This window comes from Piliocolobus tephrosceles, chromosome 5 (genome assembly GCF_002776525.5).
Source record: "Piliocolobus tephrosceles isolate RC106 chromosome 5, ASM277652v3, whole genome shotgun sequence".
NCBI classification, from domain to species: domain Eukaryota; kingdom Metazoa; phylum Chordata; class Mammalia; order Primates; family Cercopithecidae; genus Piliocolobus; species Piliocolobus tephrosceles.
The window spans coordinates 21,474,585-21,492,197 of record NC_045438.1 but is presented as its reverse complement, the minus strand read 5'-3'; the positions used below and the strand labels follow the sequence as shown (position 1 = coordinate 21,492,197).

The window sequence follows — 17,613 nt, the reverse complement described above, 5'->3', positions numbered from 1 at the left end:
GCTCTGTAACAGGCCCAGGCTGCGGTGCAAACTGCTCTGCCACTTGGGCCATATGACCCGACAGATCCAATAGTGCTTGAGGTGTCAATGGGAAATAGAGAAGCTGTTTGGAGTCTTTAGCAGGCTCCCATAGGTGAATCACAGTGAAGGCCTCCAGGATTTTGGAGCAAGGCCCTGCCATCTTCTGCAGATAACTAGTCTCCTTTTGAGAGAGAGTTCTTGGCCTGTTACTGGACTTTGGTGGAAACTGAACATTTGACTATGGGTCATGTAGTCACCACGTGACTTGAACTGCCTATCATGAACTGGGTGCTTTCTGACCCATCTAGCCATAACATGGGTCATGCACAGCAGCATTCCATCATCAAATGGAAGTGGTCTATACATGATGGGCTTGGGCAGGTCCTGAAGGCACAAGTAAGTTACATGAGGAAGTGGCTCAAATGCCCATGGTCTCCACTCCTGCCACCCTACCTTCTCTCCCCCAGCCTGCACTGATGGCCTCATGGGGAGTTCCCAATGATCAGTTGACAGAGGAAGAGAAGACTAGGGCCTGGTTCACAGGTGGTTCTGCATGGTCCACCACCCATAAGTGGACAGCTGCAGCAGTACAGCCCTTTTCTAGGACATCCCTGAAGGACAGCAGTGAAGGGAAATCTTCCCAGTGGGCAGAAAGTCAAGCAGTGCACTTGGGTGTGCACTTTGCATGGAAGTGGCCAGATGTGTGTTTATATGCTGATTCATGGGCTGTGGCCAGTGGTTTGGCTGGATGTTCAGGGACTTGAAAGAAGTGTGATTGGAAAATTGCTAACAAAGAAACTTGGGGAAGAGGTATGTGGATGGACCTCTCTGAGTGGTCAAAAACTATGAAGATATTTGTATCCCATGTGAGTGCTCACCAATGGGTAACCTCAGCGGAGGAGGAGTTTAATAATCAAATGGATAGGATGACCTGTTCTATGGACACCACTCAGCCTCTTTCACCAGCTATCCCTGTCATCATCCAATACGCCCACGAACCAAGTGGCCATGAAGGCAGGGATGGAGGTTACACATCGACTCAGCAACATGGACTTCCACTCACCAAGGCTGACCTGATTATGGTCACTGCCGAGTGCCCAATTTGCCAGCAGCAGACACCAATACTGAGCGCTCGATATGGCGCCATTCCTCAGGGTGATCAGCCAGCTACCTGGTGGCAGGTTTGTTATATTGGACCTCGTCCATCATGGAAAGGGCAGAGGTTTGTCCTCACTGGAATAGACACTTACTCCGGATATGAGTTTACCTCTCCTGCACACAATGCTTCTGCCACGACTACCATCCATGGACTTCCAGAATGCCTTATCCACTGTCATGATATTCCACACAGCATTGCCTCTGACCAAGGCACTCACTTTACAGCTAGAGAAATGCAGCAGTGGGCTTATGCTCATGGAATTCATTGGTTTTACCATGTTCCCCATCATCCTGAAGCAGCTGCATTGATAGAACGGTGGAATGGTCTTTTGAAGTCACCATTACAATGCCAATTAGGTGACAATACTTCGCTGGGGAGTCCAGAAGGCCATGTATGCTCTGAATCAGTGTCCAATATATGGTATTGTTTCCTCCCATAGCCAGAGTTCACAGGTTCAGGAATGAAGGGGTGGAAGTGGAAGTGGCACCACTCACCATCACCCCTAGTGATCCACTACCAAAATTTTTGCTTCCTGTTCCCACAACACTACATTCTGCTGGCCTAGAGGTCTTAGTTGCAGAGGGAAGAATGCTGCCACCAGGAGACGCAACAACAATCCCATTAAACTGGAAGTTAAGGTTGCCACCTGGACACTTAGGGTTTCTCCTACGCTTAACTCAACAGGCTAGGTTGACTTGTTGCAGTGTTGGCTGTGGTGATTGACTTGGGCTATAAATGAAATCAGTCATCTACTCCATAACCAAGGTAAAGAAATGTATGCATGGAATACAGGAGATCCATTAGGGAGACTCAATATAACCATGCCCTGTTATTAAGGTCAATGGGAAACTACAACAGCCCAATCCAGGCAGGACTACAAATGGTCCAGACCCTTCAGGAATGAAGGTTTGGGTCTCTCCATCAGGAAAAAAACCACGACTTGCTGAGATATTTGCTGAAGGTAAAGGGAATACAGAATGGATAGTAGAAGAAGGTAGTCATCAATACCAGCTATGACCACGTGACCAGCTGCAGAAATGAGGACTATAATTGTCATGAGTGTTTCCTTCTTCTTTTGTTAAAAACATGTTTGTGCATGTATACACTTGTAGTAAGAAAATGTCTTGGCCGGGCACAGTGACTCACGCCTGTAATCCCAGCACTTTGGGAGGCCGAGGCAGGCAGATCACAAGGTCAAGAGATTGAGACCATCCTGGCCAACATGGTGAAATCCCATCTCTACTAAAAATACAAAAATTAGCTGGGCCTGGTGGCACACGCCTGTAATCCCAGCTACTCGGGAGGCTGAGGCATAAGAATCACTTGAACTCAGGAAGTGGAGGTTGCAGTGAGCAGAGATCACATCACTGCACTCCAGCCTGGTGACAGAGCAAGACTCCAACAAAACAAACAAACAAACAAAAGTCTTCATTTTATTTCCTTTCTCCTTTATCACGTAACATAAGATTTATTGACTTCACATCAGCATTTAAGTATTGTTAACTTTATGTAATAGCATTTGGGTTGGGGATTTGTGCATTTCTAGTTGTACAAAGGATAGTTGTATTATATTAGGCATAATTATGACCTCATTGTTGTCTTTATTTGAAGATTATGTACAATCTCAGGAGATTTGTATGGGTTCAAGTTGGCAAGGGGTAGACTTGTGATGGTTAATACTGAGTGTCAACTTGATTGGATTGAAGGATACAAAGTATTGAACCTGGGTGTATCTGTGAGGGTGTTGCCAAAAGAGATTAACATTTGAGTCAGTGGCTTGGGGAGGACGATCCATTCAGAGGACGCAGGTCTGAGATAATCAGCCTATTCTCAACTCCATTCCTGACAACTTTTGTGTCCTTAACTTTTTATGTCTAAATTTTCAGATAAAACTGTAATTAATATTATCATTACTCTATAAAATTAAGTAGGGCTTTTACATTAGATTTGAATGAAATCAGTCTTAACTAGGATTGTATTGAAATCTCATCTATATTGCCTTTGAAAAGCTTTAACAATCATGAATATTATGTTTACAAATTATTCATTGTCAACAAGGGATCAGCTTTTGAGTCATGCTCTAGAATTCATGTGATAAAGTCGTTATCAAAAGCAATGCTGAGGCTACATCTCAAGGAGAGGGACAAATAAAAAATATTTGTCAGTTCTGAGTGATAATCTTCTCAGCTTTTACATTAACCTAATGACTTCATGGTTCCTTATTAATGAATGTCTCCATTTCCCCACTAAATATTTCTATAATATTTATCTATAAACAGTCTATATAAATTTGTTTCAAAAAAATAAAAAGCATACAAACTTGCTGCAGCCAACTTTTTTCTGCCCCTGCCCCTGGATTGTATTGGGTCATCTGGAGCATCCAAAATAAAGAAAGTTAAAAAGCACAGGTACATAAATAAATTCTCTCTTTTTTCCGAAACCTATGTCCACAGATCTGTAGACACAGTTGGCCTGATGTATCAGATTTAGTTTCATTCCAGTAAACAAATTGTTTCAGTAAAGGGACAATTTATGACTTGTTGCAGGAAGTCAGGGACCCTGAACAGAGGGACCGGCTGAAGCCATGGCAGAAGAACATAAATTGTGAAGATTTCATGGACATTTATTAGTTCCCCAAATTAATACTTTTATAATGTCTTACGCCTGTCTTTACTGCAATCTCTGAACATAAATTGTGAAGATTTCATGGACACTTATCACTTCCCCAGTCAATACCCTTGTGATTTCCTATGCTTATCTTTACTTTAATCTCTTAATCCCATCATCTTGATAAGCTGAGGAGGATGTGATGGACCCTGTGATGATTGTGTTAACTGCACAAATTGTTTGCAGAGCATGTGTGTTTGAACAATATGAAATCTGGGCACCCTGAAAAAAGAACAGGTTAACAGCAATGTTCAGGGAACAAGGGAGATAACCTTAAACTCTGACTGCCAGTGAGCCAGGCAGAACAGAGCCATATTTCTCTTCTTTCAAAAGCAAATAGGAGAAATATCGCTGAATTTTTTTTCTCAGCAGGGAACATCCCTGAGAAAGAGAATGGCCCCTGAGGGTAGGCCTCTGAAATGGCTGCTTTGGGGACAGCTGTATTTTACAGTAGAAGTTGAGGTGATGAAATAAGCCCCGGTCTCCTGTAGCACTCCCAGGCTTATTAGGACAAGGATATTCCCGCCTAATAAATTTTGGTCAGACAGGTTGTCTGCTCTCAAACCCTGTCTCCTGATAAGATGTTATCAATGACAATGCATGCCCGAAACTTCATTAGCAATTTTAATTTTGCCCTGTCCTATGGTCTTGTGATCTCGCCCTGCCTCCATTTGCTTTGTCATATTTTATTACCTTGTAAAGCTTATGATCTCTGTGACCCACACCCTATTTGTATACTCCCTCCCCTTTTGAAAATCACTAATAAAAACTTGCTGGTTTTACGCCTCAGGGAGCATCATAGAACCTGCTGACATGTGATGTCTCCCCTGGACACCCAGCTATAAAATTTCTCTCTCTTGTACTCTTTCCCTTTATTTCTCAGACCAGCCAATGCTTGGGGAAATAGAAAAGAACCCACATTGAATATCAGAGGTAGGGTTTTCCCCGACAATGGCTGAAAATAGTAGCTTGATACCACACACCTTAACCATTAATACTTTAGTCTGTGAATGTTTAGGAAAGCCAGTGACCTCTAACATTTGTAAATTTAATATCAAAAATGTTAATGTTACTTGACCCCAAATATTAGAGTTATGTACATTATTGTTACATGAGACCCCGAACCAGTAGAATTGGTACTACCGGGAGCTTGTTAGAAATGTAAGATCTCAGACCCCATCTCAGAACTACCAAATCACAATCTGCATTTCACAAGATTACTATTTGGTTTGTAAACCCATTACAGTTTGAAAAGCACTGCTGTACTTGCATCCTTAACTCAGTGGCTAATCTCTTGAGGTTTTACTCTAGATAAACTGTGCTTCTTTTACTCTAAAAAAGGCAATGGCTTTCATCTTTGCACAATAATCTTAGTGTTTAAGTTTATCTGATTTCTGTGATGACAAATGTAATTTTAGACAAAGTTTCAGGTGGGTGAGAGAAGTGATGTGGGACACCATTCAAGAAAGCAGGGATTTTTCTTTCCTGAAAACGTGTTCCTGATCTCTTGACTGTGAATTATCAGACACCGTATATGGCTAGACAATATTCAAAATGCAACTTCTTCATGATTCTTTTAAAGATTAAAATTTTTCAGAATTTACTCAACCCTAACTTAAGATGAAACAGTTTTCATTTTTCTGTTGGAAAGGTTGCATACAGTTGTTTAAAACCACAGTTGTAATAATGGAAATTTAGATCCAGAAAGTATGTTACTCAGTCCATCCATCTCCTGTTGCATTTTACAGGAAGCAATTTGCAAAATATTTAGAATTTATAATTTATTATTTATCCTATATGTAAATGATGCCCTGCCAGCTTCCAAAATAAATTTATTATTCTAAAAGATTATGTATCTAAAATACAATTCTTTAATTGGATTTATTTTTTAATGTATAAGGGGAATCAAATAGGTGTACCAACCACTTCAGCTGTGTTTCCTGAAATTAACCACTAATTCACTCCATTAAGTTCAGGAAAAGGAAAATTCAGGTTAAAAAAAAAAAAAAAAAAAGGGAAAAGAGACTGCACAGCAAGTTAGCATTTTCAGTATCATGTGTTGAATCCCAGTTAAGGACATTAATAACCAAATAGTTCCTTTTGCTTTTTAAACTTTATATACGAATGATAAACAAACAAACAAAAAAACTAGCCAGGCATGGTGACACACACCTGTAATTCCTATAATTCCAGCTACGAGGGTGGCTGAAGTGGGAGGATTGCTTAAGTCCAGCAAGTCCAGGCTGCAGTGAGCCATGATCATACCACTGCACTCCATCCTGGGCAACAGAGTGAGATTGTGTCTAAAAAAAATGAAAATAATAAATACATAAATACATACATACATACAAAAATGCAAACCATATATAGTTGATCAATTTGAACCAGATTTTTATCTGAAGGGTTACATTTATACAGTAAATGAAAGATGCTTATATTTGGCTCAGTATCATACTAATGTATTGAATTAGAATAATACTATTCTACTGAATGAAGTCTAATATACCACAATAATCTCATTGGCTAAATGAATGAAAATGATAAGAGCAAAGATGTAATTTAACTCATTTAAAAAGGACAAAACGAAATAATGGGTTATTGACTTGGATTTCAACTAACACCTTGACAATTGACTTAGACGTTCAAATCTATGGGGTGTTATGTAAAGAATGATGAATAGATATTATCCATTTTAGTAAAGGAAGAAGAGAAAATCAGTATGTCAATGCAAAAAATACTGAAAATCAATAACTTCCAGGAGCCCTTCAGTTATTCATAGGAAAGGCATATAGTTAGAAAACGTTTGTTTAATCTGGGAAAACATGTGTGTATGTGGTGTGTGTGTGTGTGTGTGTGTGTGTGTGTGTGTATTGAGAGATAGGAATTAGATGAAGGAGAGACCTTCCTTGCTATAGAATTTTTTAATAAGGAAAAGCTGGAGCCTGCGGAATTTCCTAACTTAGAGATAACGTTAATAGGTGGATAAACTACAACCTGTCCAGATGTCTGAAATCAGGGTTTTTTGTTGTTGTTGTTGTTGTTGTTGTTTTGGCAAAACTCGTGAAAGATACTCCATGATAGGCAAGGGGCATTTCTAAAAGAACCACAAAACTGTGGAATGATTTAGCATTGGCAGACGTGCTCTACACTTTTATCTTAATCCCTTTTCTCCCAAATCTTTGCCAACAGAAGTCATTACCGTTTGTGGGCAGAGGGCAGCCCTGTGGACAGCACGCTAAGATTGCATCCCCTCCCCACCATCACCTTTATCTCCAACCACTCCCTGGCTTTGCTCCGACTCTCCCTTTTTTCTGGGGCATGCTAGACCAAGAGAAATATCTGATCGTTCTGCCCTTATCTAAACTTGAAAAATCCACTATGGAGATAAAATTCTCATATCTTTGGTGTGTGTATTCACCAAGTTAACTAAAGAGCTAAATAATCTACACTTTGTTTTGCAAAACACTAATAAAAGGCTATCATTTCACAGTCTGCCTACATTTATACACTTCCACTGGAGGGAGAAAAAAGTAACTTCTGTAGCTTACTGAACACTTGCAGAGCTAAGTGCTTTCCTTTCAATACCTCATTTATTACCTCCTTAAAGCAATCTGTGAGGTATACAGTATAATTGTCTTTAATAAAAGAGTAAACTGAGGTACAGATAGAGTAACTTACCCAAGATCTTAAAATCTGTAAATGGTGGAACCAGGTTTCAAAATTTAGATACATCTGAGCCCTAAGCCTGTGGTCTTAACCTCTGCACTATATAGCTTCCCATAAATAAACCTCACAAAGTTTCACTGTGAAGGATTTTTATGTAAAATAGCTATTCATGAAGCTCTTCTTCCTATAAATAAGGCATCATTTCAAAATGACATGTTTGCCTGCAGCAGACTCAGAGCTTAGAAAGATAATATTTTAATCAGATACCACTCATCCTTACCAATAATTTGGCATTTCTGAATACTTTACCATTTTCCCAAAAGTGTATGTTTAAAATCCCCCTTTTGTTCTGTCCTCATTTTTACTCGTTTTTTTTCTGATTTCTATTAATGTCAAAACATACATTATGATTATGTACAGAGCATCAAAAGATAATATACTTCAGAATAACTAAAGACTGAAAATTCTGAACTTTATCAGAGACTACGCATAGCAAATATTTGATGACCACTTATTTGGACTTGAAGAAAATTGGTATCCTGTTATTGACTAAATTGGCTCTGTTAATAAAAACATGAGTCCCTTTACTGTCTTCTTTCATTGCTGACCCCTTATTCTTTGCTATTTTCTTTGTCCTGTAATAATGCAATATCAATAACTTATTTTTCTGCTTTGTGAAACATGAGCTGACCCAGAATGACCACCTCCTCTCCCACATCTGCATATTCTCTCCCAGCCCCTAGTCTAAGATCATGTCAAAACAGGGACATATTAAGCTTTTATTGGATAATGTGCTTTAACCAACTTGTTTTTACATTACACTGATACATTTATAAATACCTTTTTTTTTTTTTTTACAAATTTAAGACATGGAGATGAAATCAAATCACCTTTGATAGCCACCTTCAACTTTTAGTCCCACCATCCCCATAGGTGACTATCTCTATCACTGTTTAACATATTTAATTCCCACCCTTTGCTAATGCTTTTGCACACACACATGGATCCAGATATATTATCTAATACTGCTTTTTACATGGCTATGTGTTTTACACACTGTAATACAACATTCTAGAATTCAGCTGTTTTTGCCAAATATAGGTATCACTCATTCTTTTAAATTGTTGCATAGTATTTCATTGCATAAAAATATTAAGATTTATTTAACCATTCCCCTATACAGAAGCATTTAATTTCTCTCCAGGACTTTATTATTACAAACATAGCTGCAACATCCTTTTTTATGAATCCTTATAAACATGTGTTACTCTAGGGTAGATATTGAGAAGTAAAATTTCTAGGTCATGGCATACATCTTAGTTAAAGAGATATTCTTGTGCTGGGAAGTTATTAGGTCATAAAGGCTCAGCACTAAAGTAACAACCTCTTGACTAATCCTGTAGTCAAGAGTTATAGGAAATCTATCAGTTTGGCAGCAGCAGTATTTTTCTGATGGAAAACACACTGCAGAGGGAATCAAAAGAAACTGAGACTAACCCTTTCTGCTGCTAATTAGAAGTTGTGCAGCTTCTCCAAGTTTCTGTTTCTTTGTCTGCAATAATTAGGAGATAGGGCTAGATTTTATTTCTCAGAAATTTATATATCTACATGACATATTTCTATTCTTAAGTTATTCATTCACTGAACAAGAATATACAAGGCATATGTAAGAGTCTACAATGTTTCCATAAGGAATTCACAAGAAATAATATCTGAAAACAAAGCAAGGTATAAACAGATATTTATATAAATATACATAGACTGCAAAATGTGTGATTTTTTAAAAACTACAAAAAATAAACACATTGCTTATTTAGTGTGTTTTGTTTGAATAAAGAAGCTGTTTGGTACACCTTCTCTGCAAACACTACATACTGGAGTGAAGTTGTTGCTCCCTCCTACCACCCCACCCAGGTGGAGGCAGAGGGAAATTTGTTATAATGGGTGTTTCATATATTTTCTGTGGCCCTAAAACCGTAATTTCCTGGAAATGCTGTGCCCAGTACTGAGAAAGTTCTCAGAGTTGTTTCTCATGTTCTCCAGATTCCTAGCTTCCCAAATTCTGTTTCAGACTCATCTGCTCCATTGTCTGCCTAAATATAAGCCCTTTCCACTGCTGTATCATCAATTATAAGGAGTACACAAACATGCTGAATAAAGAAAGGGTCAGTAGAGGAGAAGTATACGTAAAGGACTTTCTCAAAAAGAGACTTTGGTGAATTTAATACTCAGTAAAGACAGAAGAGAAAAATATAACCATTTTTTTTATCAAGGTTTTTCAAGATTTCTCCCCTTTAGCACTTAGCCTATACATTCTCTTCATTTATTTAAGCTCTCTTTGAAGTTGTAGTAGCATCAAAGGCAAAAGGACTAGATGAGGACAAAAACATGTATCAAAATACAATGTAATTTGTAACGTGGAATTATCAGTCAGCTGAAAGGACAGATGGGAATAAATTATAGAAAATACAGTTTTATTAAAATGAGAAAAATCACATGATGGTATCAAGACTGCATTTAACAATCACAACACAAATAATGAAAAACCTAACCAGGACAGGACCATAAATAAGTTTGATAATGCCATCCTTGGTTCAATAGATCACAGTTTACTTTCAATTTAGACAATGTCTACCCATACAAAGTGGAAACTTGAAGCATTCTCTGAGTAGGTGATTTTTAAATCAAGATTTCACAAAACACGTCAATTGTATCAACTTGTTTAATTCAGTTCTGGGAATGTGTATTATGCACCAGGCATTCTACTAGCTGCTAGGCACATAAACATGACAAAAAGTGATCACTACCAAAAAGATGTTACCTTCCATTGGAAATACGTAAGTTCTCAAATCTCAAAATCAAATTAATTTTAGAATGTGCCATCTTTAAATGAAAGAAAAACCTAAGAGATAGAGAAAGAGAAAAACAAATTATACATACGTTTTACAAGGACTCAGCATAATTAACATAACATGTAAGTAATAACACTCCAAAAACATTAGGAATAACTGTTCTGGATAATTCAAGAAAATATATTTTTTCACATTTTAAAAAATTTTGTAACAAAATGCTTGGAGGAAGCAGGATAGTGGCATGGAAAGAACATTGGACCAGAAGTAAAGAAATTAGATTTTAATTATTCTTTTTTCTCTAATTTGCAGTGTTCACTTACACAATTAATTTTACTTCTATAGACTTAACGTTTCTTTAGCTTTAGACTGTTGAATTTAATACTTATTAAAGACCAAAAAGAAAACTATATCAATTTTTACCCTGTTTTTAAATTTCCTCTTCTTTAGCACTGAACCTGTGACCTTGTGAGACCTCTATTCCAGTGAGAGAGAAAAGAAATTAAAATTATCTCTGGTCCCTTTTAGTTTTAGCCCAACAATAAGTCAACTGTTAGAAAAGTAGCAGGTGAAAGGTGTACTAACAGGCCAAGCAAAGTTGAAAAGTGTTCAAATTATTCAGTAGACCATCTGCTATTTGTATACCTTACCTCATTGTACAGGAGACTCTTGCATTGATCATAAAGATGCAGGGCAGACAAGTCTTAAAATTGGGGCTCAGCCCAGGAGGGTTCTTGGCTTTGCTAAGGAAAACATTCAAGGGTGAGCTGGTGGTGTTAAACAGCAACTTTTATTGAAGCGGCAGCATACGGCAGCAGCAGAGGTGCTGTTTCTTGGAGAATAGGGCTATCCTATATGCAGTGTGCCCAGAATAGCAACTCAGAGGCAGTCCTGCAGTCATATTTATACCCACTTTTAATTATAGGCAAATTAAGGGACAAATTATATAGAAATTTCTAGAAAAAGAGTGACAACTTTCAGGCTGTTATGTTATTGACATGGAAAGGGGCAGTAACTTACAGAAGTTGCCATGGCAATGGTAAACTGACATGGCACACTGGTGGGCTTGCCTTATGGAGAGATGTTTCTGCCCCATCCCTGTTTTAGCTAGTCCCCTTTGTGTCCCAGTGTCTGAGACCCTCCATAGTTGCATCCCACCTCCTATCTCAATAACACTTTATGAATACAGTATTTAATAAATTTAATATTTTGAGGTAACAGTAAATTAATCAGACAATTCATACTTAGTTTCAATCTTCCATTTCAAGATTCATTCTTAATAAATTGAAGCCACTTTCTAAGCATAAAAAAATGGTAAATATAATTTAATTTTTCTTTGGTTCTGTTCATTAAAACTGTATTTAAGTCTACATGACATAAAAGTTAATAATCTCTGAGATCTATTTCGTTACTTAATTTTTGCATATTTCTTATAAATTTGGAATGCAGTGGAAAAGAATCCCACTAGACAGTCAGTATATTACAGGACTCTAATTTGCTGCTATAATATTTATTTAATGAATTCATTCACACAAATCAAAACACCTCAGTGAAATTCTATTTATGGCTTACTTAATTTATGATTATAATTTCCAATAGATATTTCACTTTTTTATTGACATATTTAATCTCTGGTTTGTAGATGTAAATTTGAACTTATTCATTTGATGTTACCATGAGATAAGAAAAAAATAATCCTCATTTGGTGAAATATGTAGCAGTAAGGTAAAGATACTATCCTGAGATCTTGTACATGCTTAATAATTTAACCATTTTTACATTCTCCTCTTTTCTCATATATTTTCTTTCGGATTAGACTGTACATATTTTAATTCGTTTTTTCACACTGTCAACCTTTCAATAGCCATTTACCACACTCACAATCATTAATGATGTGTAATCTCGCACAGGTAAAATTAAATCAATTCAGCTACCAGAAAAATGCCAGAGAAATAAATAGATAAGACCTTCCCTCATTCTTCTATGACCTCCCAAGTTAGACCCTCCCACACTGAAAAGACATTAACTATTGAATCTTCAGTTCTTCATCCAAGTGAAACTGTGAAAAGGGGCATAGCCCAGCATAAAAAAGGAAGTCTGACAAGCCTAACTCACTAGTTAGTGCTCTATTCTCACTAGTCTCAGAGGTCTCTAAGGAACTGATTACCTCTCAAGTCAAGAAGCAATCATTTTAAGTCAATGAAAATGAATAAACTAATCTAGAATGGGTAATTGTTGTTACTGATATTAATACCATAATTATAATTAATGGTGTTTATTAGAAGTGGTATTTGTGCCAAGAAGATAACTGAAAAGACAGACTAGAATTAACATTACAAAATGGATATGTGCATGTTCAGTGTGAGGGAATTTTCTTAAAGTAAGCAAGGGGAAGGGGTGTGACAGCATTCTAAAGTAATAGCAGCAAAAATTTCATGGAACAGCCTGGAAAGCAAAGAAGAATCCTAAATGAAGGGGTGGCCTGCCCCTCCACACTTGTGGGTGTTTTTCGTTAGGTGGAACGAGAGACTTGAGAAAAGAAAATAAGACACAGAGACAAAGTATAGAGAAAGAAAAGCGGGGCCCAGGGGACTGGCGCTCAATTTACAGAGGACCCACGCTGGCACCGGTCTCTGAGTTCCCTTAGTATTTATTGATAATTATCTTTACCATCAAAAAGATAAGGGAGTAAATCAGCAGTAAGACATATAGATAAAGATCTTTGTGACCTGAATAAGTTCAAAGGAAAATGCTGTCCCTTGAGATGCATATGCAAACATCTCCATAAACCTTTTAGCAGCATTGCTCCAGCAAGTCCCACCTTATTCCTAAAGGCGATTTTCTCCTTGCTCAGTAAAGAAAGCGTACAATGGGTTTTACACAGAGATGTTCCATTGCCCAGGGATGGGCAGGAGACAAATGTTTTTCTCTTACTTGAGATTAAGAGAATGGTGATGACCTTTAACCAGCAAGCAGCCTTTAGGCACTTGGTTAACAAAGCACATTCTGTACAGCCCAAAATCCTTTAAACCTTTGGTCACCACAGCACATGTCTCTTGCAAGGACAAGGTTGGGGGTAGGGTCACAGATTAACAGCATCTCAAATACGGAACCAAATGGAGTCTCTTATGTCTGCTTCTTTCTATATAGACACAGTAACAGGCTGATCTCTTTTTCTTTTCCCCACACTAAAGAGGTATTTCAGAGAGTCATTTGCGAATAATTGTATTTTGCAAGATGAATTTTAGGTCTCACCTTTAGTATGTACCTTATTGGCATATTACCCATGTCATTATTAGAATAAAAATTCTCAATTCTGGGAACAATTGAAATTGCTGTTAAGAATGTGTAAGTCCTTCCATAGAAATGCTTGGGCATGCCTGTCTCACTGTTTGCTGCCTGCATAATGTAGAAAATATTATTAAGATTTCTGTTTAAGGCCAGAAATAAAATGTTTCTGAAACATATTTTGCAAATAAAATTTTTAAATGCTGTATTTCTTTCAAAATAATCTTCACTAAAGCTTAGTTTGTTTAACCTCAACAGTGTATTACACAATGAAATCAAAACATCAACCCACATAAGCAACCTATTTAAGATAAATAGAAAAAAGGAAAAGAAACACTTGAGATATGTTTTTTCTATCTCGATTGTTAAGACTATTCTATATCTTATATTAATATTTCTTCATATGACTAAGTATTAATATTCAGAAGATGATTATGAAAACAGGAAAATAAGATACAACTTGTATAATCAAAGAAAACAAAATGCAAGAATAATGTGACCACATTCTAGTCTTTCATTCAGTAACTATTTCCTTAGTAATTACTATGTTTTAGGTTTTGGGATACATAAGAGAACAAAAAAAACAAAAATCCCTGACCTCGTGGAGCCTCTATTACAGTCTGTACTTAAACATGTTTATATGTAATATTAACCTGGCCATGAGTTCCTTTGTCGCAAGCAGTACAAAGGAAATGTGCTTTCTATCAACACCTTCCATAGCTGCAAAGAAGGTAGCTTCTGTCATAAGAACATAGGATATAAAAGATAACTGGTTACATATCTATATGTCTAGCCCCTCCAGCAGACAATACCATTCCTAACTCAACCTCTTTGAAGGACGTATTTATAATACAAACATTAGCACAAATGGCTTTTGAGAAAAATAAAATTCAGACTTTGGATTCAGAAATGTTGAATGTAACATTCTGGAATATAAACATTTTTGGCCTTTTTCCTAATCATTCTCATCTGGATGAAAGCCATGAGCCAACAACTGGATGGGTTGTTAAACAGTAACCACATCTTCTTATCGCTCTCTTACATTCTTTCACTTGCTTTTTTGGTGGCAAATAGGAGAAAATAAGGGAAGTCCACAGTGGTGTGACTAAGTTCTGCTTGTGAAGAATAGTTATTAAATTCTGAGACATTCCAGCCCTGCTTAAGAATGACCTGGATGATTTTAGGACTTTAACTTTTTTCTATTAGGATGTAACTGTTATCATGTTAGTTCCATAAGGATGACAAAAAAATAAGCAACTACAAAGTCCTCATCTATCATCAAGAAGCACAAATGTTTTCCAAGCAACTGCTAATGTACATCACATGTTATGTGGCTCATAGTGGCAAAAGACCATCTCTGCAGTATAAATTTGTAAGAGGACATAAACACTTTAAAAGGTTAAAATGATGTTGTATCCCACACCTACACTCACTGCTCACCTTCTATTCAGACCACACTTGCCCACAGAGATAGAAAGCTAGAAAAAAAAAAAAAAACTTTATATTTGTAATGGATAGAAAGATGGCAATATCCTCATAGCTCAATCTTCATGGCTCAATTAGCTAATGTTGACTCAGTAGCCAGAGACATCTGGCACAACTGAAGATTTTTAATGGCCCCTGCCCACAAAGGAGATAAAGATATCATAAGGAAGAAAAAGAGAAAAAAAAAATACAATAAATGCAAATGCACCTAGGTAAATCACAGAATTAAAAGAACAAAGCAGATTGAAAGGAGGCTTATGTTTGTGTAAGAGAAAATGCATTCATTTTAAACCTTGATCTTGATGGTTAAAATTTTAGGGATGTTGGTAATTGTTTTCCAACATTTATATGGCAAGTTATTTAAATTAACCTAGTCTTACTATTTTTTCATTCCAAATCTATTTAAGTCCTTTGTGAGGCTCTCTGACCAAGTAATTTGTATGACTTCTTATTTTCTTTTCAGCTTTTCTTGCTTAACAATGCCTAGTTTTAATAGTAACTAACAATCATAAGTCAAGTTGGAAAGGATAATCTTATATTATAAAACAAATGTTATAACAAAAGCAACTTCAAGATGACTGATAAAGGAAGAGGAAATTCTCTATATTGAAACCGGCATTTCCCAGGAAATCTTACATTGCAATACCAAGAAATTGCCTGAAACATCTATTCTGTCCTCTATGTAGAAAAATGATGATGGTGCCGGGCGCGGTGGCTCAAGCCTGTAATCCCAGCACTTTGGGAGGCCGAGACGGGCGGATCACGAGGTCAGGAGATCGAGACCATCCTGGTTAACACGGTGAAACCCCGTCTCTACTAAAAAATACAAAAAACTAGCCGGGCAAGGTGGCGGGCGCCTGTAGTCCCAGCTACGGGAGGCTGAGGCAGGAGAATGGCGTAAACCCGGGAGGCGGAGCTTGCAATGAGCTGAGATCCAGCCACTGCACTCCAGCCCGGGCGAAAGAGCGAGACTCCGTCTCAAAAAAAAAAAAAAAAGAAAAAAAAAAAAAAAAAAAAGAAAAATGATGATGGTATTATAATGGTTAAATTCTTCCAAAACACAGTGTGATGCAGTAAATTTTTATTTCCACAAAAATACTAGAGCTATTTGAAGAGTGAGTTGATATCCCGCCTGTACAATAACTAAAGGTCCCCGGCTCTGGTGGGACTCGAGGTATATCTCCAGCCTGTGATTGATGGAACATCCGGGGTATTTGGCAGGCTACAGTGTGTAATATAGAATCTGCACCATCCACCTAGTGGTAGCCCAGACAAGAATTGATGATAATGACTGTTTCCCCATCAACTACGACTCACATGTTTTCTAGAGGGTGTAAAAGAAACAGATTGACCACAGGTTGTGTCAGACAAGATATTCAGTGCAATTCGGTAAAAACAAACAATGCTTACCGTTTCATTTATCCATTAACATTTCATTCTGGAGGCTCACTAAAACAGATTCAATCTTTTTTAAAAGTTGGGGGGTAAGGTGGTATACTGGAAACTAAGAAGATACAAGACAAAATAATGTAATTTCTGCTGCTTGTGGTGTATAGTGCATATAGATGTGATACAGGACAATACCAGTCCCCAAGTTTCAGCAGCCTGAAAAGCCTAGTGTTCAGGGAGGCTTTACAATCTGAGGTGGGGCAAACTCTACACAGGCAAACAATTCACTTTAATATTATGGTAAGGAAAAAGCCAGTTAATCTCACAGAAGAAGAAGAGAATGAGAAAAAGCATAACATATGAGAAATGTATTTTAATAATTCACTTAATGAATAACATACTAATGGGCAATAAGCTTAGCAATTACCTTTACTTAATATAATAGATGAAAACAAATAACATCATTAGAAGCCAGCATCATTTTCCAGAGCTCCCAGTTTCCCATCAAAATCAACCAAGCTCCAATTTCTAGAGCTTTATTTGTTTTCTGTAATTTATAATTTAAGATAGTAGAAAATGTTTGCATGCTTAGACTCCACGTGAAACATTTCTGCTAAAGAAGAATCCTCAAGCAAATATGTTTAAATTTGAGTACATTCACATGGAACTTTCTGTTTTTTTTTTTTTTTTTTTTTTTTGAAGATAGAAAAACAAATTTTAAACGCTTTTATATATCAAACTAGCAACACAGGTCAAATATAAAAATAATGATTAAATAATTTCAGGATAAATTCACTGAAAATAATTTTTTACTTTAAAAATTAAATTGAGAGGTATTAATTTTACTGTATAGAAAGCACTTTAAGACCTGTTTTTAATAATCTCAGAACAAGGCTAACTACAATATGTATTCATATGCAATGTCTTCTTTTATTTGCAACTAATTTCTCTCAATGAGAAGAAACCAGCTGTGTTTAATTGACGTTTGTTAAACACATTGTGTCAAGGTGCAGATAAAATTTAGTTATGTGGCTGCTTGTGTGAGAATAATTCAGGTTTCTCCAAGCTGAAACTGAAGAGGTGGCTGCT

The 17,613-nt window shown here is 37.0% G+C and overlaps 1 protein-coding gene across 2 annotated transcripts in view; it reads right to left on the bottom strand.

Annotated features, from left to right (window-relative positions):
• The window catches only part of PKIB (cAMP-dependent protein kinase inhibitor beta), a 136,366-nt gene extending 125,951 nt beyond the window's left edge, over window positions 1–10,415 (bottom strand). For both annotated transcript variants that reach the window (XM_023230640.2, XM_023230644.2), the window contains exon 1: window positions 10,335–10,415. The gene's annotated coding sequence lies outside the window, so the exon portion shown is untranslated. The remainder of the gene's footprint in view (window positions 1–10,334) is intronic.
• Window positions 10,416–17,613: the final 7,198 nt, after the last annotated feature.